The following is a 27,320-nucleotide window of genomic DNA, read 5'->3' on the forward strand; positions in this document are numbered from 1 at the left end:
GCAAGTTGCCTGAGGGAATGCTTGTGCAGCTGACATGAATTCTAAAACATAGCAGGCGCTATCTAAAGTGGAGGGGAATTAAAGCTGTATTATTTGTAGATTCTTATACTCCTTTCCTCCCCCCTCCCCCTCTCTCTCTGATCTGAAACATCTAACAAGAAAAAGCTGGGAAGATGAATATTGTTAGCAACACCCAGAGGACTGACTCCAAGTAAAGAAGCTCTACAGATTTCGGGACAGCTACGAAGGTATGGCAACATTACAGTTTCCGATACTAAGTAACTGCCTCAAATGTCTATGCAATCCTGTGGCTCTTTAAATGTTGCCTTTACAAAATACGCTGGCAGTCTTACAATTCTTTGAATGTTTACCATACATGTCCATACTGCAGTATGATGCAACTTAGAACTGAACTGCTTTCATGCTAGTCTCTTAAAAGGGCTTCCAACAGCAAATCCTTCCAACTCAACCTAGTTCAACATGCATTCACACACTGGGAGCCTGAAGGATGGGCACTGGTTTACCATTCTACGTTCCCTTGAAGATCTCAAAACTATCACCTTATAAGACTAAAGGCACATAATGCAATGAAACAGATGCAAAATGGGCCCTAAAATGTAAAACTCTTGACCGTCTTTGAAGAACTTATGATGAACTTAATCGACTATGAGAGAAAGAGCGAGGGAGTTGGAGGCAAGCTCGGAACTAGTTCCATTCTGCTCTTGCTCTGTCCTATCTCTCTCTTGCTTCCTTTATCTTCCTATGCTCTCACATACACATGCACGCACGCGCACACACATTTGGACAATTACATTCAATTGCGTTGTTTGAAGGGCAGTCTTACAGGCAATAATATTGCTTTTGTTTTTTAGTTTGCCAGCACACAGAGCTCTGAAGAAGGACTCAAAATGTCAACTCTGTTTTTCTCTCCAAGGATGCTGTCAGATGTGCTGAGTTTTTGCAGCATTTTCTGTTTTTCTTTCAGATTTCCAGCATCTGCAGTATTTTGCTTTTATCAAGAAATTATCAGTTGTAAAAAGGGGTAAGAATTTTTGTCTACATATGGCTGCAGCTGGGTGGAGGGGTGTTGGTAAGGGGTAGTTGTTGACCATGTGGCATGATTGGTTCTCAAATCTTGTCGTCCATGGACCACTTAGGTGTGGAAAAAGACCCTGCAGATCACCAATGAGTCCTAGCCCACCCACTTCCACTTGCCACTGCAAAAACACTCATCAGAATTCAGACAAGATATATCCCCTTGAAGAGGAAAGGTAGGGCAAACAAATCCAGAGCTCCCTGGATGATAAAAGAGATAGAAATTAAGATAAAGAAGTATAAGTGTGCTTATGGCAGGTCTTAGGTAGAAAATACAATTGAGAATCAGGCTGAATATAGAAGGTTCAGAGGGGAGGTGTAAAAGCAAATAAAAGAAGGGAGAGTGCAAAAAGAGAAGGCCATCTAACATAATAGGAAATCCCAAAGTCTTCAAATGACATTTAAATTGTAAAAAGGTGATAAAAGGAGTAGAGCTGATTGGGAATCAAGAAGGGGGTTTGCACACAGAAGCAGGGGCATATCTGAGGTATTAAATTAATACTTTGCACCTGTATTTACCAAGTAAAAAGATGCTACCCAGGCAATGGTGAAAGAGAAGGTAGTTCTGACACCAGAAGGGTTATCAATTGCTAAGAAGGAGGTATTGGATAGGCTGTCTGTACTTAAAGTTGATAAGGCACCGGGACCAAATGAGATGCATCCAAGGAGACTAAAGGAAGAGAGAGTAAAAATTGCAGAGACACTGGCCATAATTTTTCATCTTCCATAGACTCAAGAGGTGGTGCCAGAGGACTGGAGAATTGCAAACATTACATCCTTGTTCAAAAAAGGGTATAAAGATAAGCCCAGCAACTGCAGGGCAGTCAGTTTAACTTCAGGGTGGGGAAACTTCTAGAACCAATAATTTGGGACAAAAATAATAGTCACGTGGACAAATGTGCATTAATTACAGAACGCCGGCTTGGATTTCTTAAGGAAAGGAGCATGTTTAGCTAATTTTCTGGAGTTATTTGATGAGGTAATGGAGAGGGTTTATGAGGGCGATGCTGTAGATGTGGTGCACATGGACTTCCAAAAGGCATTTGGTACAATGTCGCACAACAGACCTGTGAGCAAAGTTATAGTTTGTGGAATGAAAGCAACATTAGCAATGTGGATACAAAACTGACGAGTGACGGGAAGAGAGTAATGGTTACTTTGTTTTTATCATTCATGGGATGTGGATGTCCCCGGCTAGGTCAACATTTATTGCCCATCTTTAATTGCCCTTGAGAAGATGGTGGCCAGCTGCTTTCTTGAACCTGGATGTTATTCAGGCTGGAGAAAGGTTTATTTTATTTTTTTGTCTGTAATCTGCCTTTATTTTATAGCAATTAAATCAGTCAGAAATCAACTCAGACAATGGCCTTTAATGCCAAGCTCGCCAGGCTTCGCTGTTGACGAATGAGTTCCCCAAGGGTGAGTATTGGGACCCTTGTTTTTCCTGATATATATTAATGAACGAGACCTTGGTGTGCAGGGAACAATTTCAAAACTTACAGATGATATGAAACTTTTAAGTATTGTAAATTGTGAGGAGGGTAGTGTAGAATTTCAAAAGGACACCGACAAGTTGGTGGAATGGGTGGACAGGTGGCAGATGAAGTTCAATGTGGAGAAATGTGGTAATTCATTTTGGTAGGAAGAACATGGGGACAATATAAAAGGTACAACTCAAAAAGGGGTCCAGGAGCTAAGGGACCTGAGTATAAATGTGCATAGGTCATTAAAGGTGGCAGGACAAATGAGAGAGCGGTTAATAAAGCATTCAGTATCCTGGGATTTATTAATAGGGCATAGAGTACAAAAGCAAGGAGCAATGTTGAACTTGTATCAGACACTAGTTTGGCTTCTGCTGGAGTATTCTGTCCAGTTCTGGGTGCCACATTTTAGGAAGGATGTGAAGGAATTGGAGAGCGTGCAGAAAAGGTTCATGAGAGTGGTTTCAGAGCTGAGGAATTTCAGTTATGAAGATAGATCGGAGAGGCTGGGACTGTTTTTTTTGGAGAAAAGAAGGCTGAGAGGAAATCTATTAAAGGTATTCAAGATCATGAGGGGTCTGGATGGAGTAGTTAGGGAGGAATTGTTCCCACTCATGAAATCAGAGGGCGCTGATTTAAAGTAATTGGCATGGGTGCAAAAGTGAAATGAAAAAAAAAACATTTTCACGCAGCAAGTGGTTAAGGTCTGGAATGAACTGCCCGCGAGTGTGGTGAAGGCAGGTTTAATCGAAGCATTCAGAAGGGAATTAGACTGTTATCTGAAAAGGAAGAATGTGCAGGGTTACGGGGAGAAGGTGGGGGGGAATGACACTAGGTGAATTGCTCATCCAGAGAGCCAGTGCAGACACGAGGGGGCTATTGGTCTCCTTCTGCGCTGTAACAATTCTGTGATTATGAGAGTTTTAAAAAATGATCCTTTTACGGGACGTAAGTATTGGTGGCAAGGCTAACCTTTGTTGCTCATCCCTAATTGCCCTTAAGCAGCTCAATGGGAATGTAATACATTTCTGTGCAGTTATAAAAGTAAATATCATAATTGAATTATTAATTAATTCCAGAAGCAAAAGTATAATAATTTCGTATTATAAACATTAATGTTGCACAAGAACACATTTATTTGAAGCATTGTAATTTAAAAAAAAAATTCTTTCACGCGATATGGGCGTCAATGGATAGGCTAGCACTTGTTAAATATTGCTAATTGCCCTTGAAAATGTAGTGGTGAGCCTTCTTAAATCGCTGGAGTCCATATGATGTGGGTAGACCCACAGTGCTGGTAGGGAGTTCCCAGGATTTTGATCCGGCGAAAGTGAAGAAACGGCACACGCATGATCAATTTTCAAAAATGAATTCCTCACAGATAGTTGTTATCTGCAGCCTGCCCTTGGCCCTGTCTCAGCCTCCCACTGCTCCACAGTACCATTTTCCCTTGGCACCACTCATCCGGTTCTCACACTCCACTCCCGCAGCTCTCGTGAGACCTCAACAACAGCATCACCACGAGGTCACCCAGGAGCTTTCTGATTGGAACCAGCATTTTTGATAATCTGCACTGAACCACTTTCCCAAAAAGGATCTAACTAGTTTCTCAAATCTGGACACTGAGTTTTATTCTTTGGTTTCCTTTGAATTTCTCTCTCCCGACTGACAACGTTCCAAACCTTGGGGCAACTACCCCTTGAGTGGTGTCTCAGTCTCGGTTGAAAGAAGTCAATAGCTAACCTCACCACCTTCACGCTTACAGATGCAACATGGTATCTGCCTCCTTGTATTAATGTAAGAATGCTTTATTAGAAGTAAATAGATACAGAGCATTCACTTTTACTGATTCAATGGATTGCAATCTCCTGATATCTTGATAAAGTAATGCAGGCAAACTAAATAGATCGCCCATTTGCAATGGCCCTTTAAAAGGCTGGTTCAGTGTTAAACTTTCAAACAGCTGTATATTTTTACATTCATGCTTTTAGTTTTTTTATTGCTATGCTTCTGCATTTGTTCCGAGAATATGATTTGAGCAACATTTAACACGAATAATAACAATGATGTTATAATTGGGTCGTAGAAGCTTACAAAGCACAAATGATCATTTTGATAAAGGACGGCACATCAATTTATTCTCAGCATTTTTGTCTTAGTCATGACAGATATTTCAATAATAAACCCTCTAATATAACAGTGCATAAGTTTGCTCCAAAAAATTATCTTGTGGGAAATATTTAATTTTGTTGGCGGCTATGTATCTTTAACAAACCTAAGATTTCAAAACGCTTTTGTTTCATAATTCAGATTGATAGATGGAAGAGACTGAGCAGTGATATTAGTGAATGACTCTGATGGGCCACACTATACTGATACTGCATGCAGTCCCAATCCAGCATATGTATTTTTTCAACAATTTGTAATTATGATTTTAATAGAGACGTAAGTGTTGTCGATGTAATTGCCAGTCTGGAAAAATGAGATTAAATCATCAAAAATAAAATATTCAATATCAGGTTTATTGGATTATATTTATATTTCCCTCATTAATTTGAGAAATTATTGTAGCCTCAGAACCCAGACCACTTTATTATTCCCCGGGTTAAAACATGAAATTTTAAAAATCAGTTATTTCATTAAAAGGAGTCAAACAAAATAAATGCCAACAGATATAATGCATTTTCTGCAGCATGCAGCAAATGCCTCTGATCAATTGTGTGCATTCAGCATCAGGTTTTAGAATATAACTTTTAGTTTTAGGAATTAAAGTTCTAACTGTAGAAAAATTTGTTGCTTTGTCCTGGATGGTGTCGAGCTTCTTGAGTGTTGCACTCATCCAGGCAAGTGGAGAGTATTCCATCACACTCCTGACTTGTGCCTTGTAGATGGTGGATAGGCTTTGGGGAGTCAGGAGTTGAGTTACTCATCGCAGGATTCCTAGCTTCTGATCTGCTATTGTAGTCACAATATTTATATGGCTAGTCCAGTTCAGTTTCTGCTCAATGGTAACCCTCAGGATGTTGATAGTGGGGAGCTCAGTAATGGTGATGTCATTAAAGATCACGGGGAGATGGTTAGATTCTCTCTTGTTTGAGGTGGTCATTGCCTGGCACTCGTGTGGTGCAAATGTTACTTGCCACTTATCAGCCCAAGCCTGGATGTTGTCCAGATCTTGCTGCATATTGGCATGGACTGCTTCAGTATCTGAGAAGTTGCGAATGGTAGTTAACATTGTGCAACCATCAGCGAACATCCCCACTTCTGACCTTATGATGGAAGGAAGATCATTGATGAAGCAGCTGAAGGTGGTTGGGCCTAGGACACTACCCTGAGGAACTCCTATAGTGATGTCCTGGGACTGAGATGATTGACCTCCAACAACCACAACCATCTTCCTCTGTGCTAGGTATGACTCCAACCAGCGGAGAGTTTTCCCCCTGATTCCTATTGACTCCAGTTTTGCTAGGGCTCCTTGATGCCACACTCGGTCAAATGCTGCCTTGATTTCAAGGGCAGTCACTCTCACCTCACCTCTGGAATTCAGCTCTTTTGACAATGTTTGAACCATGGCTGTAACTAGGTCCGTAGCTGAATGGTACTAGTAGAGCCCAAACTGAGCATCAGTGAACAAGTTATTTCTGAGTAAGTGCCACTTGATAGCGATGTCAAAGCCACCTTCCATCAGCTGATCGAGAGTAGACTGATGGGGCTGTAATTGGCTGTGTTAGATTTTTCATTTTTGTGGACAGGACATACCTGGCAAATCTCTCACATTGTTTGGTAATTGCCAGTGTTGTAGCTGTATTGGAACAGCTTGGCTGGAGGCACAGCTAGTTCTGGAGCACAAATCTTCAGCACTACTGCTGGAATGTTGTCAGGTCCCATAGACTTTGCTGTATGTGCTATAAAATCATCACAATAATCTTATTCTGAGAAACTAATACTTAACTTCCACCTATATTAATCAAACAAAATAACAGAAATCTTGCCTACAAAGCTAGATTGTTATTGCTCGCGCTTATGATGTCTCGTGCCTCACACTCAGGAGCCAGTCTAGTTCTGCGACATCACGGATGTGGTGGGAATGATGGTTCTGGACTGTTCTCTTCTATGGCCTTGGCTGTGGTGTTGTGCATCAGTGACTTGCAATTTGGACCAGCTCGTAGACCACCTGGAAGACCCTCACGGATTATGCTTTGAGAACCACTGACCCACTATCCCAGATTACTTTGTACGTGAAGTCATCTTTCAGCTCAATGGAAATGGATATTTACCAGTGGTTCTTGTTTGGACTTGAGAAAAATTATCTTGACCAAGTCTGAATCATCCCAGTTAAGAGCTAATAAAATACAAAAAGGCAAGTTTTGCCACTCCTCTCTGAAAGAAGAATTAAATTGAGCTCATAAGTTCAACACACTACTGATGAAAAAAAAAGAAAAATGTGAAAAGCAAGGTAAAAGGTAATAAGAAAGGGGTATACAGACAAGGGTAGACATAAAAAAAATCAATAACTGCTTATGTTCCAGTAAGATAATGAAAAATTACTGCATCTTGTTATGTGTAGCAATTTCTATGAAGGCGTACAGCAGCAACGTACAGCCTTTGGAGGTGGGTACAAGGCAATTCAGATAGAAAATCAACCAAATGTATATTTTTGTAATGAACAGAACATTGCCACATAGTTAAACTCTTTTTGCAAGTAATTTTCCAGTATATGGATGCAATATGTGCATTCCCTGTGCAGCAAAAGAAATATTTACAATTTATAGTGCCTTTCATGACATCAGGATGCCCCAAAGAGCTCTACAGCTAATGAAGTAGTCATTGATGTCATGAAGGAAATGCAACAGCCAATTTGCTCAAGGAAAGCACCCAGAAACAACAATTTGATATTTGATACCGGTAATCTCTTATAGTGACACTGATTGAAAGATGAAGGACATTGATTGAGGGATAAATATTGGCCAAGGCGCCAGGGATAATTCCGGTGCTCTTTTTTGAAATAGCACCATGGGATCTTTTAAATCCACCTGAGAGAACAGACCTGAGGGTTTAATGTCTCATCAAAAAAACACCACTTTTGACAGCGCAACACTTCCTCAGCTGAGATTTTTGTGTTCAAGACTCTGAAATGGGACTTGGCCCCACAATCATCTGACTCAGAGCGTTACCTATAGTATAAAGGTCTGGCACATATAGAGTTAATGTGAGACCGAGCACAGTACCGCTCACACAGTGATATAAGAGAACACATGACCTGCACCTAGGGGTCAGTCGAGTGTTGGACAGAGCTGAGTGCACAAGCAAGCATGGAAACAGCTCCTAGCTTGAACCAATTATTGCATATATGTACACAGTTAATAAATACATACAGTTAACCTACTTAAGACTATGAAGGCTTCATTAGGACCTACTGAATGGTGTCCAACATTATATTTGGTGCTGTGCTATTGTTGTTAATGTGTTCTTCTGTGTTATTGATTGACAGGGTGAAGAAGGGTAACAATGAGAACAAAAGCAGATATTTGTTGTGTGGTGGCTGCACTTCACAAACAAGCCTCACACTCCTTCCACAGATGGAGGAATCCAAAAGCCTAGGTCCATTGTCTTAAAGGATGATAGGTGTAAACATTGTGAGGTCACCTGCCCACGCATTTTCAGTCATAGTAGTTGTGGGCTGTCTTTTCTTGGAAGTGCATATACAAGATCACATATCAGAATACTTTGCAGTGCATTTAGCAGTAGATGGCAGTGTTAGTTCTCAGCACTGTTTTCAGCATTTTTGTTTCACAATAAAAGCCAATTATGAGCTCCACAAAGAAATGTGAAGCTGACAGACAACTGAAGGGAGATTTCAAGAACAGGAGGTGATCCCACTACACTATAAATTCTGTCACCAATAGAAAAGGTGACCATCGATATCTTCGCAGAGAAAAAGAGAATACAGTACCAGAGATGGCAAGGCTGGAGGTCACACAGGGCAGGTTGTTTGGGCATCTTCCCTTCCTTTTATCTTACTAAGTAACTCTCTCATACACACATACTGTCTACAAGCTAGTGCAGCGTTTCACTTCTACTAATCTGCTCTTACCTTTGCCACTACATGTTAGCTCTTCTCCCTCTGCCCTATTTCTAGATTCAGGTGCCTCATGCCATGCAGTTGCACAGAGGGCCCTCCAGAAGATGCAACATCGCTTGGTCTCACCTTTGCAAGCACCTGTATAGAAATTAGCAATGCTTGTGGCATAGATATTGAGTTAGAGGGGGTGATTCGCTGAGCCCCAGTGTGCAGGAGGAGGTTCAGTTGGAAAGGATGGCCCAGGATAGGCTCACTGACGAGCAAGCTTGTGTCCTAGCTCTGCTGAATTAGACAAGGTAAAACATTTAGGGGCCCAGACTTCAAAAGAAATGTGTTTTCAGTGCACCAGCAATTGCTGAAGACATTGGACTGCCCACAAGAAATATCCCGATATGTCAAAGAGTGTGGAGGAGTCATTACCAACTTGTGTGGCATTTTAGTTCATGGCATCGACACCCTAGTCAACAATAGAGTCTGTGGTCATCTCAATAGATGTCGCAGCTGGATCCTTCCTGCAGGAATAAGTGGCACCAGTAGTTATATTTCTCAGGGTTCTCCTACCGTGGTCATGCAGGCTTTAGAGTCCACCATGTCCTCCGCCTTGTATAGGCTGGGACTCTGAATGGATGTGGGCTTCAGTTACTTTGTAGATAGCTTTCAATTTAGTCACCAGATCAGTGGAATTGCTGAGCCACATCCCAATAGCAGTGAAATTGTGCAATGGGAATGGATTGGGTTTCTCTTTCTCTTGCCTCACCCGAACAAATGCCAACTCTGGTGCCAGAAGTCAAACTGGACCTTACTGTCCCAAGCAGCTGCTGAATTGTTTGGACTATAAAAGTGACACTTTGGGCTCACACCAGGGTGATATCTCTCCTTATCTGAGGAAGGATGTTCTTGTTACAGAGCGAGTGCAGCAAAGGCTTACCAGGCTGATTCCTGGGATGGTGGGACTGACATATGAGGAAAGGTTGAGTCGTTTAGGATTATATTCGCTGGAATTCAGAAGAATGAGGGGGGATCTCATAGACACCTATAAAATTCTAACAGGACTAGAGAGGGTAGATGCAGGAAGGATGTCCCCGATGGTGGGGGAGTCCAGAACCAGGGGTCACAGTCTGAGGATATGGGGTAGACCATTTAGGACTGAGACAAGGAGAAATTTCTTCACCCATAGTGTGGTGAGCCTGTGGAATTCGCTACCACAGAAAGTAGTTGAGGCCAAAATATTGTATGTTTTCAAGAAGGGGTTAGATATAGCTCTTGTGGCGAAAGGGATCAAAGGGTATGGGGAGAACGCGGGAGCAGGCTATTGAGTTGGATGATCAGCCATGTTCATAATGAATGGCAGAGCAGGCGCGAAGGGCCAAATGGCCTACTCCTGCATCTATTTTCTATGTTTCTATGATATGTGTTATGGTAGTTATTTATGTAAGAAAGTGAAATTAAAACCTTATTAAAATTGTTGTGTGTTGAGAGTGTTCTTTAGTAACTGGTGGTTCTGCAGTGTTAGTTGAGATAAATAACAATGTGCATTTTCAAACAGATGGACTTTATTTGAGGATGGAAGGACTGGGGGAGAGATTAGGGATTGCTGTCAGTGAAGTGGGGCAAGGATTATTCTGCTAGCACTCTTCAAAGAGTTGCTGCAGCAGCTCTGCTTCCAGGCAGAATTTGGAGATGTACTGCTTCATCATATTAAAGGGACTTGTTACACATTCAAGTATGCTTACATCTGTTGACTAAGGTTAAGAAAGAAAAGAAAGATGTGCATTTATATAGCACCTTTCACAATCTCATGACATCCCAAAGCACTTTACACTCAATTAAATACCTTGATGCGTAGTCATTGTTATAATGTAGAAAATGTGGCCAATTTTTGCACAGTGAATTCTCACAAACAGCAATGTGATAATTACCAGATAATCTGTTTTTGTGATGTTGATTGAGGGATAAATATTGACCAGAGGATAACTCCCCTGCTCTTCTTTGAAATAGTACCATTGGATCTTTTACGCCAGACACTGGGGCAAACGGGCCTCGGTTTAGCATCCCATCCAAAAAATGGCATCTTCGACAGTGCAGCACTCTGACAATACTGCATTGGATCTCTAGCTGTTAGTACCTATGAGGTAGAGAGAAAGTGATACAAAGTAAGACATATAAGAGGCAGACAGAAGGGGTAACTTTTCATCTTTGCTGCTTAAATTGAAATTAATGGAATGAAAATTGTGCAGGATGGGCAATCCAAGCTGCAAGATTATTGTCCAAGTGGCGAAGATAACCTGCTGCACAATGTATTTCCTTATTCTAATTTGATTTAAAAAATAGCAATAGGTTGAATTTTGAAAGCAAACAAAGCTATTATGAGGAAATGGCGAGGAATTGGGGGTGGAAGGAGGGGTAGAGGCAACACATTGAGGTTGATGAAAATAAAGGCCACTTGTTACCCACCTCTGGAGCAATGAATGGGAATGATAAAGCAATGGATGGAGGACAAAGCGTGAAGTCAGCTACAGCAGAGGGGAGGAGGGGAAGTTGAGGTTACAGAGCTGGAGCCAACATTTCAAAATGGAAGAGGTGGGGTAGTGATGAAACAAGAGGTTAGTAGGAAGTGGAGCAGTTGTGTGAGGCACTAGTTCTACTTATAGTGGCCTCACTGGAGGCAGATCTGTTATCAGCTGTTACTCACATTTTTCACAACATTACTAGAATGAATTTCAGCTACAGCTCTCAGATTAATAATCACAAGTGACAAGACTGTAACACTTCATCAGCAGGACAGCAATAATGACAACAAATTATAGTGATGACCGAGTGGGAATGTTTCACGTTAAATGCATCAAGGCCGATTTTTAAATTTGAGCAAGCAGGCAGAAGCTGAGTGGTGGTAGTCTGCATTCAGCGCTCTGTTTCCACTCTGATACAGCACTGCCTGTTGCCATTTTGACCAGGGCCCTCACAAGAGCATCTCAGGCGCCTGTCTTAATCGGGTTGGAGCCTCACTAAATCATGCAAAATGGGGTCCTAAGAAGCACTGTTTTGAGGCACAAGATGGATGGAGTGTGCACCACACATACATGCTTCGCCTAGTTGTAACTGGCGGTGAATCCTTAAAGGGACCACTGAAGCAGCTCGCAAAATGGAGAACAAAATACCTGAAAAAGAAACACACTGCAGGTGGTGAAAACCTGAAAAAAAAGAGAAAATGCTGGAAATAATCAGGCAGCATCTGTGGAGAGAAGGAGATTCTGAGGAAAGGTCATGTCTGTCATGTCAATTTATCCTTTTCTGTAACATCCATCCCATCCATTATCTATGTGTAGACACAGCCGACCCTGTAATCTCGGAGAGTCAGTGTGTACACACTTATTTAAGAGGCGGGAGGAATGGACGAAGCGGAATAATGTCAGATTCCGGGGAGAGCTTATCCAGATGCGACAGGCAGTTCAATATTGACTATGGCTGGAAAATGGATCGAAGCAGATGTTTCACAGATGGGCGGACACACATCTTGTTTGAAAAGATCGCGGACATGAAAGTGGAGCAGATGAAGTGATTTGTAGAAAAGAGCAATTCTCTGGAGATAGTCCCAGTTACAAAACTATTGAGGAGATCTACTCACACATTTGTATTAAGTCTAGTCGGTATAAATCGGGTTGTTCGGGTGTAACATGCTCGGAGGTTGAGAACGTGTCCCAGTCAGGATTATTGCCATCCTCAAACCACTCCCGGTGCCTTTCCAACAGGTATTGTAGCGCAACAGAGCCACGGAATCTCAGCCTGCGTCCCCGGGACCACTGGGGGAGGGGGGCCAGCTGCGTGGATGGGAAAATAAGGCATCGCCGAACTTTCCTCTGACCCATCCACCTGCCCAGAGGGGCGGGGAGCAGCTTGTACACACAACACCATCACCGTGTTAGTGTAATGATGCCCCCCTCCCCCTGGGGTCGCAGCGGCTGCAGGGTCGGTACACACACACTGAGGAGCTGCAGCAGTAAAATTCGCCTCACGTCCGCCGTCTGCGCTACCACACGGAGCAGCGGCCAGCAGAGGGGGGTCTCAGGGAGGACCCACAGCCCCCCCGGCGCTCACCAGCCTCGGAGGGCTGGGTGGGGAGAGGGGGTGACTTTTTTTTGGGGGGGGGGGGTTTGGAGAGGGAGGGAAGGGTGGGGGTGAGGGGGGTGAACAAAGCACATTCTGGGATGTAAACTCAACTGTAGGACCAGCAAATACTCCCCTGGCTGAGAGGAAGTAAACCTTTAGATTTGTCCAATGAAGATCTTGTTGAACCTGTTACCGGAAGGCAAAACGCATATATATATATATATTTTTGACACGAGCTTCAGTGCAGGGCACACATACACTTGGTGGGGAGGGCGTAGAGTCTGCTGAACCTTGATAAGACCTTGATATTTGGAGCTGACATCTTTGTGAACTGCCTGGATTTTCACACGGGCACTTGCGCTTTATCGGTTCACTTCAATGGTTTAAAAGAGTGTTGGGTAACTTCTCGGCAAAGCGAGACCCACAGCGAGACTGCTTCCCATTCCTCTTGGGGGTTCCAGCCACGGAGCAGGGAGTGAATCCCATTCCTGTAGAATCGGATTTAATTGGATTAACCACTAGTCTCGGTGGTGTCGGTGTGGGATGAGGGATGGGGATTATGATGGGAACGGAAGCCCTGGTGTAGGCAGAGGAGGGGCGGTTGAGTGTGTGAGTGGGGGGGCTTGGAGTGAACTGCCCCCATTGCGGTGTGTGATCTCAGGGCGATAAGGACGATCCTCGATAACAAGGTGAGGAATGACTTTATCATCAAAGCAAAGGGAATTTATTGCATGCATTCACTGTTTCACTGTGACCATTTATAGCAGGGGGACCAAATCCGAACCTTCTGTTAAATGGAGACTTTGTCTCATCAGTACTCCAGACAGCAGGCAACACAGCAGTACCCTTCTCTGATAATCCCACCCTCCCGGCTACTTGTACAGTGCAGGGCCCCCCTGTCAGCCAGAGCACGTTGAAGCAAAAGGGGCGAAACAAGACGAGAAAGAGCAAAGCAATTTTTATTGTAGTTCACAGAATCAGAGGAGGATAATAACGCCGCGGTGTTTTATCTTGTGCTGTTAAGGGAATGAATGTTGACTCGAGGTGGTCACCGGATGAAGGAACCTGGGTCCAAAGCTCCTTTCGAGTAGAGCGAGCACCTCATCTACTTCGCTAGATTCGGACGGAAAGTAAGCATTGTGTAAACTGCGACTCTCGATATCACTGCATCCCATCGTTACGTTGTTTACATGTTCTGCTCACACTTGGTCTTTTGAAGCTCTGGCCAGAGCTTTGAAAGGTCCTGGAAGTCTTGAGCTTTTTGGGAAGGGCAGTAGTCTGCCGCCGTTTTCTTGTAAAAAGCCTCAGCATCTTTCTAAATCAGTGCTTAAGCAGACTGCTGCCGGGATAACGTGTTTATCCAGCACGCTGTCCCGAACGCATCTCCTTTCATCCTTAGATGTTCTCCCCCCCAGCCCACTTTTCACTCAAACCTCTGCCGATAACCCACCTGTTTTCTGTCCTCATTTTTATATTCCCTGAGCTTAGCATATTGCATTTTTTTCAATCTTTTTCTCGTCCTCTCTGATCCTTTTGTCATCTCCATTGCCCCGACCTGTTTATTTCTTCCGTTTTGATTCATTTCTTATCTTCAGTTCCTTATCGTTTCTTCTGCCACCTTCCTATCAGCCATTGAAGCGGCCTTAGAGTGACAGCAATCCCTTGGGTTGATGACATGGAAATGGAGTTGATGCTTGATTTTCTGGGAGTATGAAATGTAGTCAGGGAGCGGAGTGGGTCCCAGGAAAGAAGCAAGAATGCTCCTCCATCTCTTCACCTTGACCACTGTCCCTCCAGATGATGTGCATGCTGATTTAGAAGTGGAAACTACCGTATTCAACCGCCCGAAATTGATCAGCCTTTGCGCCTATCTTGCAATGATTTTAATTTTAATTTCTGGCCATTCCTTCCACCAAAGTGATGAATTCCCCTTGTGGTGATAGGTTTTACAAGGACTCTGTTAAGATGGTCCCAGTCAGCCAGTTCTCTGTATTATCAGGGTAATAGAGTAAAAGAAATCGATGGTCTATCTCTTAATACACACCATCGTGGAGGAATGGGTGTAGTGATGCGCGTATTTTTTGACATTGTAGGTGAAAATGATTTTTTTTTTCATTCACGGCATGTGGGCTTTGTTGGCTGGGCCAGCATTTATTGCCCATCCCTAGTTGCCCTTGAGAAGGTGGTGGTGAGCTGCCTTCTTGAACCACTGCAGTCCATGTAGGTACACCCACATTGCTGTTAGGAAGGGAGTTCCAGGATTTTGACCCAGCTACAGTGAAGAAACGGAGATATATTTCTAAGTCAGGATGGTGAGTGACTTGGAGGGGAACTTCAAGGTGGTGGTGTTCCCATCTATCTGCTGCCCTTGTCCTTCTAGATGGTAGTGGTTATAGGTTTGGAATGTGCTGTCTAAGGAGCCTTGATGAATTTGTGATCGTGAAGGAATGGCTTTTAATTCATCTTTATTGTTTTGGAGGACTTATAGGATGCAGTAACCTAGTTAAGTTGATTTTGGTGTTTCTCAATCGGTGTACTATTTTGGTCCCATAGGGAAATTTGGCAAAATTTGCATTAATTGTTTTGTAGAAATGTAGCATATGGTCATATGGTGCATCTTCTACTAAAAAAATATTCTGTTCTAAGAGTAGTATCATACTGCTCCCAAGGCTACAAACCTTCGTATGTTGTGGTTTGAGCCTCATCAACTTTTGGATATTCCACGGTGCTCTGAAGCCAGTGAAGTGCAGTCACTGTCGGCATGTCAGAAATGGAGCAGCCAATTTGCGCACAACAGGGCTTCCCCAACAGCAAGATGGTTCATGACCAGATAATTTGTTTTCAGTGATGTTAATTGAGAGATAAATATTGGCCGGGACCCCAGGGAGAAATCTCTGGCTTTTTTCCAGAATAGCATCACCAAATCTAATACATCCACCTGAGAGAGTAGCTGGCCTGCAGTTTAACTTCTCATCCAAAAGATTTCACCCTTTACAGTGCAGTACTTGATTTTTGTGCTTGAGTTTCTGGAGTGGGGCTTGAGCCACAACCTCTGACTCAGAAGCAAAACTGCTACCAACTGAGCCACGGGTAACACAAATGTATTTAATAATCAAATGTGGAATTTTAAGTTCTCCGCAAATTATCCTTGACACCCGCCTGGGCGAAATAGACAATTTTATGCTAAGTTATGCGCAATGAATAACTGGTTCAAGACTGCATTTAACTCATTTTACTTAAGGTATTTACAGTCTTTAGAAAAAAGGCATTCAACCTGTTAGCTTGGACTTCTTTTATATTAACAATGCCTTGACTCACCAATGTTGAGTGGAACTTTTTTTTACTCTTAAAATCATGATTTGAATAATATTTTTTCTCCCTTGCATTGAATTCAATGTCTCTACCTATATTGAAAAAATGTTTGAAGCAAGTTTTTTTTAATACTGATGTATTTCTGCATTATCTAATCATTTGAATTGATTTAAACTACGTGATTTCTGGAGTACCTATGTCTAAGAACTGTATTTTTTTCTGATACTGATTCAACTGCTTGACTGTGTGGGAGTATTGATGGTGAGAATTCACCTCTCAAATAAAACGTTTTTTTTTAATGAACCATTACTGGCAATGTCACAGCAAAACATAAGAGCTTTGAAAGCAATAGAAATCACCTCTGCATCAAGCCCAAGTATTCGAGCATCCAAAGGAACATTTAGACACCATCTGAACACATTCATTCATCACGGTGTCCCAACACACTCTTTAATCTAGTCATTTTATCCTGCTCACAGTATGTCAACATAAACTATACCTGCTAAGAGCAAATATCAATTAAGGTCAATTAGTATATAACAGCTCACCAAGCTAGCGATTAGGCCAGGAGCCATGAGTATCTTTACAAAAAGTATTATATTTTTGAAGTAGAGACTTGAGGACTGTTTAGGTAAAACATTTACATAAGATTGGGTGAGTGTTGAGGTAATTTTTTCCCCCAAAAATATACTTTCTTCATGAAATTTGTAAAAGCACATTACAAAATATTTCAAATTGGATTTTACAGAAAGTGCAATAAAATTCAACTCTTCTCCATACAGCATGTTGCATTCTGAGATGCCTCAATACAATTTCAATATTCTTGATGTTCACAATATATTCCATGCCAGGAATACAGCCGAGTGTACTAAGGCTGCCGAAGATTTAGTACATCCCTCAGCATGTATTCCTGGACTTTGGAATGTGCCAACAACACTCGGTCGAGGACAACTCTTTGTACCGGAAGACCAGCAAGTTTTTGGAAGAGCAAAGAATGTCTTTCACTCAATTGATGGTCCTCCAGCTGCAGTTGATGTTTATCTTGTTGTGCGCCCGTGGAAACAGCCCGTAGAGCACAGAGTCCTGCATCATGGAGCTGCTCAGGATGAACCTCGACAAAAATCACTGCACCTCTCTCTCCAGACTTTCTTTGCAAAGGCACATTTCACTAGGAGGTGGACAACAGTCTCTTCCCCACCACAGCCACCTCAAGGGCAATTTGCAGAGGGGTGAGACTCTGGGTGTGTGAAAAGGATCCGATGAGGAGGGCCTTTCTCACCACCAGCCAAGTTACGTCTTGCTCCTTGTTTGAAAGCTCCGGCATGAGGCATTCTGCTAAATGACTTTGACAGTCTGTTCAAGGACCATCCGACAGGACCTTTACCCACAGGGCCTCTAGGACGTTACATGCAGACTGATGGATCTGTGGTCAAAGGTGCATAATTTTTTCTGCATAAACCTTTCCATGAGGGATAGGTGGTATGGCAAAGTCCAATTGCTTGGAGCATTCCACGGCAACATGGCCAGACCCACCCTTTGCAACACTGGGGACACTCAGCACATATTGATTCTTGGTGTTTGCAGGTAAGTGTTGAGGTAAAGAGGTTATGAGATTGCCGGTGTGTCAAATGGCAAAAGAATGGTCAAAGGGAAACAGCTGATTTAGAAAATGATAAACCACATCTAGGTGAGATGAAGCTCACATCATTAATGAAGCACCGCAATTTTGTTTTATTAAGAAACTCTACAAAATCAAATTATGAACCATAATAAGATGTTAAAAGAAAGAGCCTGATTTAATTTAATTCTGTCCTCTTGAGCATCCCAATTTTAATCACCCCACCATTGGTGACCTTCGGCTGCTAAGGTCATGGAATTCCTTCTATAAATCTGTCTATCTCTCTGCCTCCCTTTCTTCCTTTAAAACAGTCTTTAACCAAGCTTTTCGTCACCTGACCTTATATTTCCTGATGTGGATCGGTGTCATTTTTTGTTTGATAATGCTTGTGTGAAGCACCTTGGAATGTTGGAATGTTAAAGGTGCTATATGGAATGTTGGAATGTTAAAGGTGCTATATAAGTACAAGGTGTTGTTAAAAATGAATAAGATGTTTACAGTGCAGCCAGCATACAGTACCCATTGTATCCCCATATTTTGCAGAAAGGTCCGAAAACAGGCTCATTAACCTTCTTTGCATATTTAAATTAATTAAATGCATATGTGAAGAAAATAATATAGCATAATCAAAATAAACTGTATGGTTTTCACTAAATAATGGACAGTCTTGGAATTCAATCTGTAAAGCACCGATAAAAATCCTGGGATACCATCTAACAAAAATAGAATTAGATTTATTTAGTCATTGTCATTCTCTAATGTTATCCCCTACGTGACATCAACCCCTGTTGGTATAAAACATGGTATAGTCTGATTCACCCTGAACAAAGCCACAGGAGATCTTCACAGAATCACAGAATGGTTACAGAACAGAAGGAGGCCATTCGGCTTTCTAGTCATTTATAATATCTTTTAACTCAAATTCAACCGGTTCTGACAATCGGCCATCCATCTGAAATGTTAAATCTGTTTCTCTCTCCACAGATCCTTCTGGCCTGTGAGTATTTCCAGCATTTTCCGTTTTTATTTCATCCACAGTGTATTTTGCTTTTCTGTCAGCCAGATTTTTGTTGGGTGGCTGGTTCTCTAGTGATACCCTGGATCTTGAGATGCCAAAGCAGAGCCACAGGCAGTCCCTGTGAAAAAAAAATCTATCTATCATTGTGCTTTCTGGATGCATGAACATTACCTATTAAAGCATTTCCAGCTTAATAATATATGGTACCTGTACCATTGTCTGATTCCAAATGTTAGAAGCCAAAAGCAATACTGACAGGACTTTTTTAACACTACTGCAGTGAAAATCACTGATGTTACTTGGTTACAGAGATAACTACAGCGCAGCTTCATTAATCATTTATAAAGGATTTATACACAGTTAAGAAAAAAAAATCTTAAAATGTGTGAAATGGATCATAATGGGTAACTAGTGACAAATCATAGAATAGTTACAGCACAGAAGGAGGCCATTCAGCCCATCATGTCTGTGCTGGCTTTCTGAAGGAGCTACCCAGCTAGTCACACTCCGCTGCCTCTTCCCTGTAGCCCTGCAAAATTTTATTTTCTATCTACGTAACTGAAGTCCTCCATCCCTGGCAATCAAATTGATGAGTTCAGGTGATTTATGCAAAGGAATATTGGCTGCAATCTTACCACAAGTTTCAGATAGCTTATATACAGTGTATTCCTTATTGCACACAATTGTTATAAGTTGCACACCCTCCAACTCACCATTCGCTAGTATATAAAATAAAGTATGCAGGGGGTAATATACGCAGTGGATTCTGAAGAAGATATAGAGATAATAAAAATAAAATATTTATAGATAGCTGTATAGATAACAACTCATCTTAGTGGAGAAATAGCCATTTAAAATTACCATAATTTTTACTAACATGAATAGTATCTGCAGAGGTCATATTGAGTGTATAACTTATAGAGAAGTACAGTGCTGGAAATTGTATCTTTTCCATGGCTTGACAGTAAACTGTTGCCAAACTTATGTAATTGGACAGAACTTTGCACCAGAGGAGGTTTTGGATATCTTTGGGTTCTCTCGGGTTTTTGAAGCCTCGTGATTTGGTGCTGCTTAGGGCTTTGCTGTTTTCAGTATGAACTAGAAGTAACACAATATAGTATGAAACACAGATAACAAGGGATTGGAGAATGAGAAATGAAGGAAGATGAGAAAAGAAATAAAAGAAAGAAAGGCTTCCATTTATATAGCACTTTCATGACCACTGAATGTCTCAAAGCACTTTACAGCCAGTGAGGTAATTTTGAAGTGTAGACACTTGTAATCTCACAAACACCAATTTGTGTACAGCAAATTCTTACAAACAGCAATGTGATAATGACCAGATAATCTGTTTTTATGATGTTGATTGAGGGTTAGATATTGGCCAGGACACCAGGGATAACTCTCCTGCTTTTCTTCAAAATATTGCCATGGGATCTTTTACATCCACTTGATCAGGTAATTGGGGCCTCAGTTTAACAACTCACCTGAAAGACGGCACCTCCAACAGTGCAGTACTCCTTCAGTACTGCACTGGAGTATCAGCCTTGATTTTTGAGCTCACGCCCTGGAGCGGGACTCGAACCTGGAGACTCAGAGGTGAGAGTGCTACCAGCTGAGTTATGGCTGACACTCAAAGCAGACCTTAAGCGATAAAGATGGACATAAGAAAAGTAAACTAAAAAGACATCAGAAATAAACCAGAGCAATGAATGAAGGACAGAGGAAGACAAGTGATTTCAATAGAATTGAATACAAGGGCATGTAATGGCTAGCAGATACAAGATCTAGTTTCCTGTCCCAGATGAATTTCACCTCCATTGCGTCACTTCATTTGTGTGCAAATGAGTTGATAATGGTGTGCCCTCAGACTTTAGTTTAGTGCCAAATTGAACGATATGCCTAACTTCTAATTGGACTCCAAACAAAAAGATCTGTTGGACAAGGTGTCAATATGATAGAAATTCAAAACATAGTATTGATGTTCTGTCAAAAATATCAGTTGCATTTTTAGTATATTTTATATTCACTCTAGTTCTTGTTAAGGTAGACGTATCTGGTGGCAGAACCTTATATTGCTTGGATTTTCCCCATTTTGATAGCTTGTACACAGTACTGGATTCGTGACAAAAGGAGTCTCACTGGAATCCAGCTTTTTAGTATCTAGCTTTAGTAGTGGATCATACATCATTGACTGAGTCTAAACTCTCCAGTTCACAACTTTACACGCAACAAAGATAACCCTATGATTGGTGTACTTGTTGTGGTAATACCACATTGTTAGCCTTAAGGAACCTCAGCAGCAAATAAACAACACCTTATTGTTTTAGAGAGTTATGGGGAAGAGCGTCAGAGTGGGATTAATTGGATAGATCTACCAAAGAGCCAGCCCTGACACAATAGGCTGAATGGCCTCCTTAAGTACTTTATCATTTTATGAATTTAAGGGCAGGATTTTCCTGGCAGGCTTCTGAACCACAACATCAGGCTGAAACGTGAATCAGAAGTCTGCAGTCTGTAGGAAACAATCACTCATTGTGGTTTTCCTTGGGGCTGCCAATTAATGGCCAAGGGGCAGGCTTTCTGTCCAATTAAAGGCAGGCAGGCTTTCAAAGCTGGAGAGCCACTCACAGGTCTTCCAACTCGAAAGGAGCAGCGGCCTGCAATGGAAGGTAGATAAGGAATTTTGTCATGCCTGATTTTCTGATCCATGCTCCTGTTTAGCAAGGGTTTTCACTCATTACAAAATGTCATTTGGAGTAGCAGGACAAGCACGCAACAGTTTGAAAGATATGAAACTCTTGAAAGGAATAGGGTGGGTGAGTTAAGCAGTCTTTTTTCATTCTATGTATTACATTCTTATGACTTACAGGAAAAGGTATCACTCATAAAGGGAGATAAATTTGTTCGCATAGAGCCCGCTTCTACTACACAGGTTCACTTTGATTCCCCAAAGGGGAGCATTGAAGAAAGCCATGTGAGCCGTGAAGGTAGCAGCCCATGGCACTGCCATGTCTGGGCAATGAGGGTAAGTCTGGGTAGCAATGCTATGTGAATGAATTTCTCCCCCAAATATTTTCTATAACTTTTTAAGCACACATTACAGTGCACATGAAAATTAATGCAATGATTCTCAGACAGAATTCATTGTAATTTATTGGTTGCAAGTTTGAGGAAAAGAGATATAAAGCAACCATTTTGCAATTATCAGATGTGTGAGGCTAAAGATCATTTTTAGGTTCTAAACTCTGGAATTCCCTCTTTAACCCTATCAATTTCTCTCGTCTCCTTTAACATGTTGCTTAATACCTACCTCTTTGACCAAGCTTTTGGTCACCTGAGCTAATGGCTCCTTCTTTGCTCAGTGTCAATTTTTTGATGATTATGCTCCTGTATGTGCCTTGGGATGTTTTACTATGTTAAAGGCACTATATAAGTACATGTTATTGTTGTTATAAACTAAAAACCTGAAAAAAAAGTCATAATTCATTTCTGGTGTTAGGATCAAACCAACAGGACTGATCCCTGGCCCTGAACATCTACTGCTGAATGATAGGAGAAATGCTGGCATGTCATTGAGGCAAGAACTTAGTCAGAATCTACAGACACCAGATTTATAATCAGTGTGAATAGACTCTAGAACATACATTTGTATGCACTGATAAAATGTGTGAATGATGTAGGCTAAACCAGAGTCCAGAGTGTGTGAAGAAAAAATGTATCTTGAATTGGGCAGGATAACAGAAGCTCACAATACTTGGGATTATTCCAGAATGAGTTCTGATCCCTGGGTAAAGCACAATTTCCCCCACCTCAGTGTTAAGAAGACTGAAGCCATCAGCTTTGGCCCAGACCACAAACTCAACTCCCTTGCCCCTTTCCTTCCTGATCGAACTTTTAACTTTGACATTCTATTTGACCCTGACTACAATTTCAGACCCTTTCCATAATAAAGACCACTTACTTCTACCTCAGCAACAGTGCCTGCTTTTGCCCTATTTCAGCCCTTCACTGAAACTCTCATACATGTTTTCATCGCACCTCCTGATTTGAACGCTTCAGTATTCTCTTTGAGGTCATTCAACCATTTAGCCTTCATAAACTTCAACTTGTCCAATACTGCCATACACATCGTGTACCAAATTAAGCCCCATTCACTCTTCACCTATATCTTTGATAGCCGCCACTGATTTCCTAGCTCCCCCATCCTCTCCCATATATTAAATTTTAAATCCTCATCTCATCTTTAAATCCCTCCATGGACTCTACTCAACCTATCTTTGCAATCTCTCCAAACATTCCCTTCCTCTGCTTTTTTCACATCCACTCCGTCCTTCATCCCACCATTCATGGCACCACCTTCAACAGCCTGGATCTGACTCTCTGGAATTACCTCTCTAATTCCCTTTATCATCATCCGTTTGTCCATTAAAAATCTCCTCAAAGCCCACAGCTAACCTCTTCCTTCATTGTTCAGCATCGGTTTTTCCTCAAATCTATCTTTGGAACACTTTTATGTTAAAAGACACAATATAAATGCAAGTTCATAAAAACATAAAGATTGATTTTTAGGTCCCATTGAGGCTGGAATTAGAGGCAGATAGGTGCTAAAAATAGCACCGCCAGCCTGTGCGATTGTTCCCTAGATCTATCCTGCCCCTTGGCCATTTTCAAAGAGGTGGGATGAGTAGCTGATTAAACTAGTTAATGGTCACTCAAAGGAGGCCAACAGGGGTTTTCCAGTTGACCCCCAGGTTCCTGAAGGCTGCAGGAGCCAGTCCAACTGCTTGGAGGTGGCCTCTCGCCAGCAGACGATGAGGGGAGATAGCACTCCAGGAGGCCTAGAGGCCCAATATGTCCAATCCTCCGTTCCACATTCCTATCAAATGAAGATTGGAGCCTTGCAAAATTTGCTCTTTAATCTCCAACAAGAAGCAACTAAACAAGAAACAAAATATGTAACAGTGGATAGTTTTGTATTGTGGATTTGAGCGTGCCAGGAAACTGGATTTGAACAAGCTAATTTGATTGAAGGTCATAACTGAAGTAAAGCTAAGATACTTTTCTACCACTATTTTGGATTATGATTTTGTCTCAGCCAAATTATAATAATGTGACATAGCTCTTTGAAGTAATCTAGTTTATATCAATTAGAATTTAATCCTGTAGATCAATGTTTAATTTAAAAAACAGAATTTCATCATGTATACCTGTTTAAAAATCAATTATCATTTGTCCTTTATCACTTTGCTTTCATAATATTTCTGGCCAGGAAGGAGAGAGAGCAAGCCATGTGTTCCCAACATGTGCCAATTCTATTTGATGAGAGGCCTGGTTTGACTTTTGCTACCTCCTCTCTCATAGAGAAATATTTCTTCTTTCTCCTTTATAGCATAGCTGAAATGGGGAATTCACCATGTGGTATCACAGGTGTGAGGCTGAATACTATGTGTTGGATTTCAAGGTCAGCAGCAAAGTGTCAGTGCTCTCTACTGACCTCAAAGAAAGCTGCCCACAAAGACCTAGCGATCTCTGTGGCATGAAGTTCCCTCTTCCCCATGTCAATTTAAATCTGGTGCCAAGCCAAGGGAATCTCCAGGTGTTCATCAGCAATGATGTCATCAAGCAGGGTAAATAGCCAATCACATTGAAATATTCCCACAGACTGAAACTCAGGGAATCATTCACTTTTAACTTAAATTTCACAGATGGCGAAATAAATGATTGGGGCATGCTAGAAGTTGAAATATCATAAACTGACTTGTTTTTAAAAATATAGTCTTAAAAAATGTTTTAAACATTTTAAATTGTTTTTTTGTCATAATTAATAAATTGGACATTTCACAAATATAAAATTAGTTTTTCAGGGCCAGAGAGGTTTTTTCAGCAGTAACTATGAACTTAGTTTGCTGTTAAAAGGCTGAGTTTGGTGATGCTGCAACAGCAGAGGGCGCTCATGTAGTTCCACTGCCTGTGATGTCAAATTCAGTGACTGAAGAGTACTGATTATTAAAATACAACAGATCTATAGAAAAGCTGAAGCAGATTTGTGAAATTCTCTCTGGAATAGAGTGCCATTCTAGTCTCAGTATAAACAGCCCAAATGGCAGTCAGCAAACTCTGCTTACAAGGCTACACTTTGCTGTACATTATTTCCCAGACCACAAACATGTTCACATGTGCTTACTCTATATTAGTATTAGTATTTGTAAAATCTGATTGTGGTTTGAAAGATATCGAGATTGCTGTGCATATAGTGAGATACAGTGTTATTTTAGCACCCTGAAATAACTGATTATCACCATTGCCAGATAGACTGTGGCTCTCAATGGCTGCACAAGGGAGCACAGTGTGGCAAGAGTTTGGGAGACTGCCATTGAGGCAAGAGCTCGGAAGAGAGCTTCAAGAGCTCGGGAGAGGACCAGTGAAGACAGTGGACAGGGCCGGTGAGGTCTTTGGGTGGAGTAGGGAGTGGACCAGCGGCAACAGAAGACAAGGGTTCAAGAGAAGGTCAGCGAGAGCTTGGGTGGGGTGCAGTGGAGGGAGCAGGCCAATGTGGACAGTTAGCAAGTGCTCGGGGCAGTGGAGGGAGCAGGCCAATATGGACAGGCGGCAAGGGCTCGGGGAAATGGAGAGACAAGACCAACGTTGGATAAGACATGCCAGAGAGAATGACTGAGCGAGCTACGTCATCATTCATGCAGGCACAACCAGTACTGGCTTTGGCTGATACGTGCACATTAATGGGGCTGGATTTTATGTGGCCGCCCCCTGCCAGAAACAGATCTGCTGGGGCCAGGTGTCCACCTCACCACCTTCCCACCCACCCCTGAGCACACCCCCATAATACAGGGGGTGGGAAGGTGTCAAACTCTGCAGCCCACCCGCCATATCCAAATAAGTAGTCAAGGGGCAATTAGGCTTGGTACCAAGCCAATTGACTCTGATAATATGCTGCCCATGCCATAAAACGTTTGGCATGAGCAGCCTGATATTTTTACCTGCCTTCTTCAAAGGGCAGGAAGGACGGGAATGTTCACTCTTCGGGGCTGCCCTTTGTGGATTGGGAGGTGGACCCTCCTAAGACTGAACACTCCCCTTCTTCCTAACCACCCTTAGTCTTAAAACTAATCCCCCCCACCTCACCCCCGCCCCTCCTCCCTGACCATTCAAAACTCTCACTGTCCAAGACCCTGGACTTACTGGTTCTGTGGATCCTTGGGCCTTCTAACTCCTCTTCTTGCAGTCTGGGCAGCAGCCACTAACACGGTCTTGGCGCTTCCAGAATTGCATTGGACAGTTGCACCAGAGGGCAGGACTTCCTCCCCAGTGAGGTGCAAAGTCCCACACTGGCCTTGCTGAGCCTGCCTGCAGTGTGTTATGGCTGTGAGACAGGCCAGCACGGAGCGGGTTGAGGGAGGGGGAGGCAGTGGACCATCATTCATCCCATGATATCAGTGGTGGAGAAACCACGAATACACCAGCGAACGCAGGGTGAGCCAAGTGTGCATGCGCAGCCATTCCTGGCATCTGGACGATAACCAGATATGCCTCATTCATAAAGGCTTAACTTTTTAAAATGAGACTAATAACATAAAAGTGAAAGTTTCCATCAGTTTAGTGGTTACCAACTGATTGCTGTTTTTGGCGGGGGGAGGCTTAAACAGAGTGCCCTCTGGAGAGGTGTAGAATCACTGACAATGATTCGGGATTTTCATGTTTAACTGTGCAAACATGGACTCCAGAAGTTGCTGTCAGTTTTACACAGTAATGGTGGCAAATACTGATAATTTTGCTATCTTTACTACCACAAGATCTGTGCCACTGTGCTCCAAAGCATCTCCGGATACACAAAGAGTGAAAATGGACAGACTCTCTCACACCTGTAAAGAGTTTAGTTTGACTATCAGCATCAGGAAGACAAATGTTATGGTCCAGGATGTTGCCATACCTACATCCATCAGCATTGACAATGTGAAGCTGGAGGTTGTTGATAGCTTCACATATCTAGGCTCCACAATCACCAGCAATCTGTCACTTGATGCTGAAATCAACACGCACATTGCAAAAGCTGCAGCTGAGCAAGAGAGTGTAGATCAACAGCTACCTGACTGAGAACACCAAACTGCAAGTCTACCAAGCCCGTGTCCTCAGCATATTCCTCTACAGTGGTGAGACCTGGACAACATATGCTAGGCAGGGGAAAAGGCTGAACTGTTTCCACTTTGGCTGCCTCAGATGTATCTTTGGCATCACTTGGCAGGACAAGGTTACCAGCTTAGATGTCCAGGAGTGGGTTAATTCAATTAGCATACATTCATTACTAAGCCAATCATGTCTGCACTGACTCGGCCACATTAATCGGATGGATAATGGCTGTATACTCAAAGACCTTCCATATGGTGAAGTGGCCACTGGGTCATGACCTGCTGGACATCCATACTTCCACTACAAGGACACCTGCAAGTGAGATATGATGTTTGCAGACATCAACACAGACAACTGGGAGACAGTCACTAACAGCCCTGACCTCTGGAGGCTGTCTGTTTGGATATGAGGTGAAACAGAAAGCTCAGCTGGCTGAGAAGAAGGTCTAGAGTAAACAGT

At 42.3% G+C, this 27,320-nt stretch overlaps 1 protein-coding gene and 1 long non-coding RNA gene across 2 annotated transcripts in view; one reads left to right on the forward strand and one right to left on the reverse strand.

The window, feature by feature from the left end:
* Positions 1-6,116: 6,116 nt before the first annotated feature.
* Positions 6,117-12,677, reverse strand: LOC144692739 (uncharacterized). The gene is made up of 3 exons (XR_013579374.1): positions 12,284-12,677; positions 6,854-6,918; positions 6,117-6,481 (listed from the first exon to the last, which is right to left on the reverse strand). It is a non-coding gene; the product is annotated as an uncharacterized LOC144692739 (long non-coding RNA).
* Positions 12,678-13,286: 609 nt separating this feature from the next.
* Positions 13,287-27,320, forward strand: part of tmem275a (transmembrane protein 275a) — a 34,224-nt gene continuing 20,190 nt past the window's right edge. The window contains exon 1 of the mRNA XM_078560910.1: positions 13,287-13,454. The gene's annotated coding sequence lies outside the window, so the exon portion shown is untranslated. The remainder of the gene's footprint in view (positions 13,455-27,320) is intronic.

This window comes from Cetorhinus maximus, chromosome 17, assembly GCF_964194155.1.
Source record: "Cetorhinus maximus chromosome 17, sCetMax3.hap1.1, whole genome shotgun sequence".
NCBI lineage: Eukaryota > Metazoa > Chordata > Chondrichthyes > Lamniformes > Cetorhinidae > Cetorhinus > Cetorhinus maximus.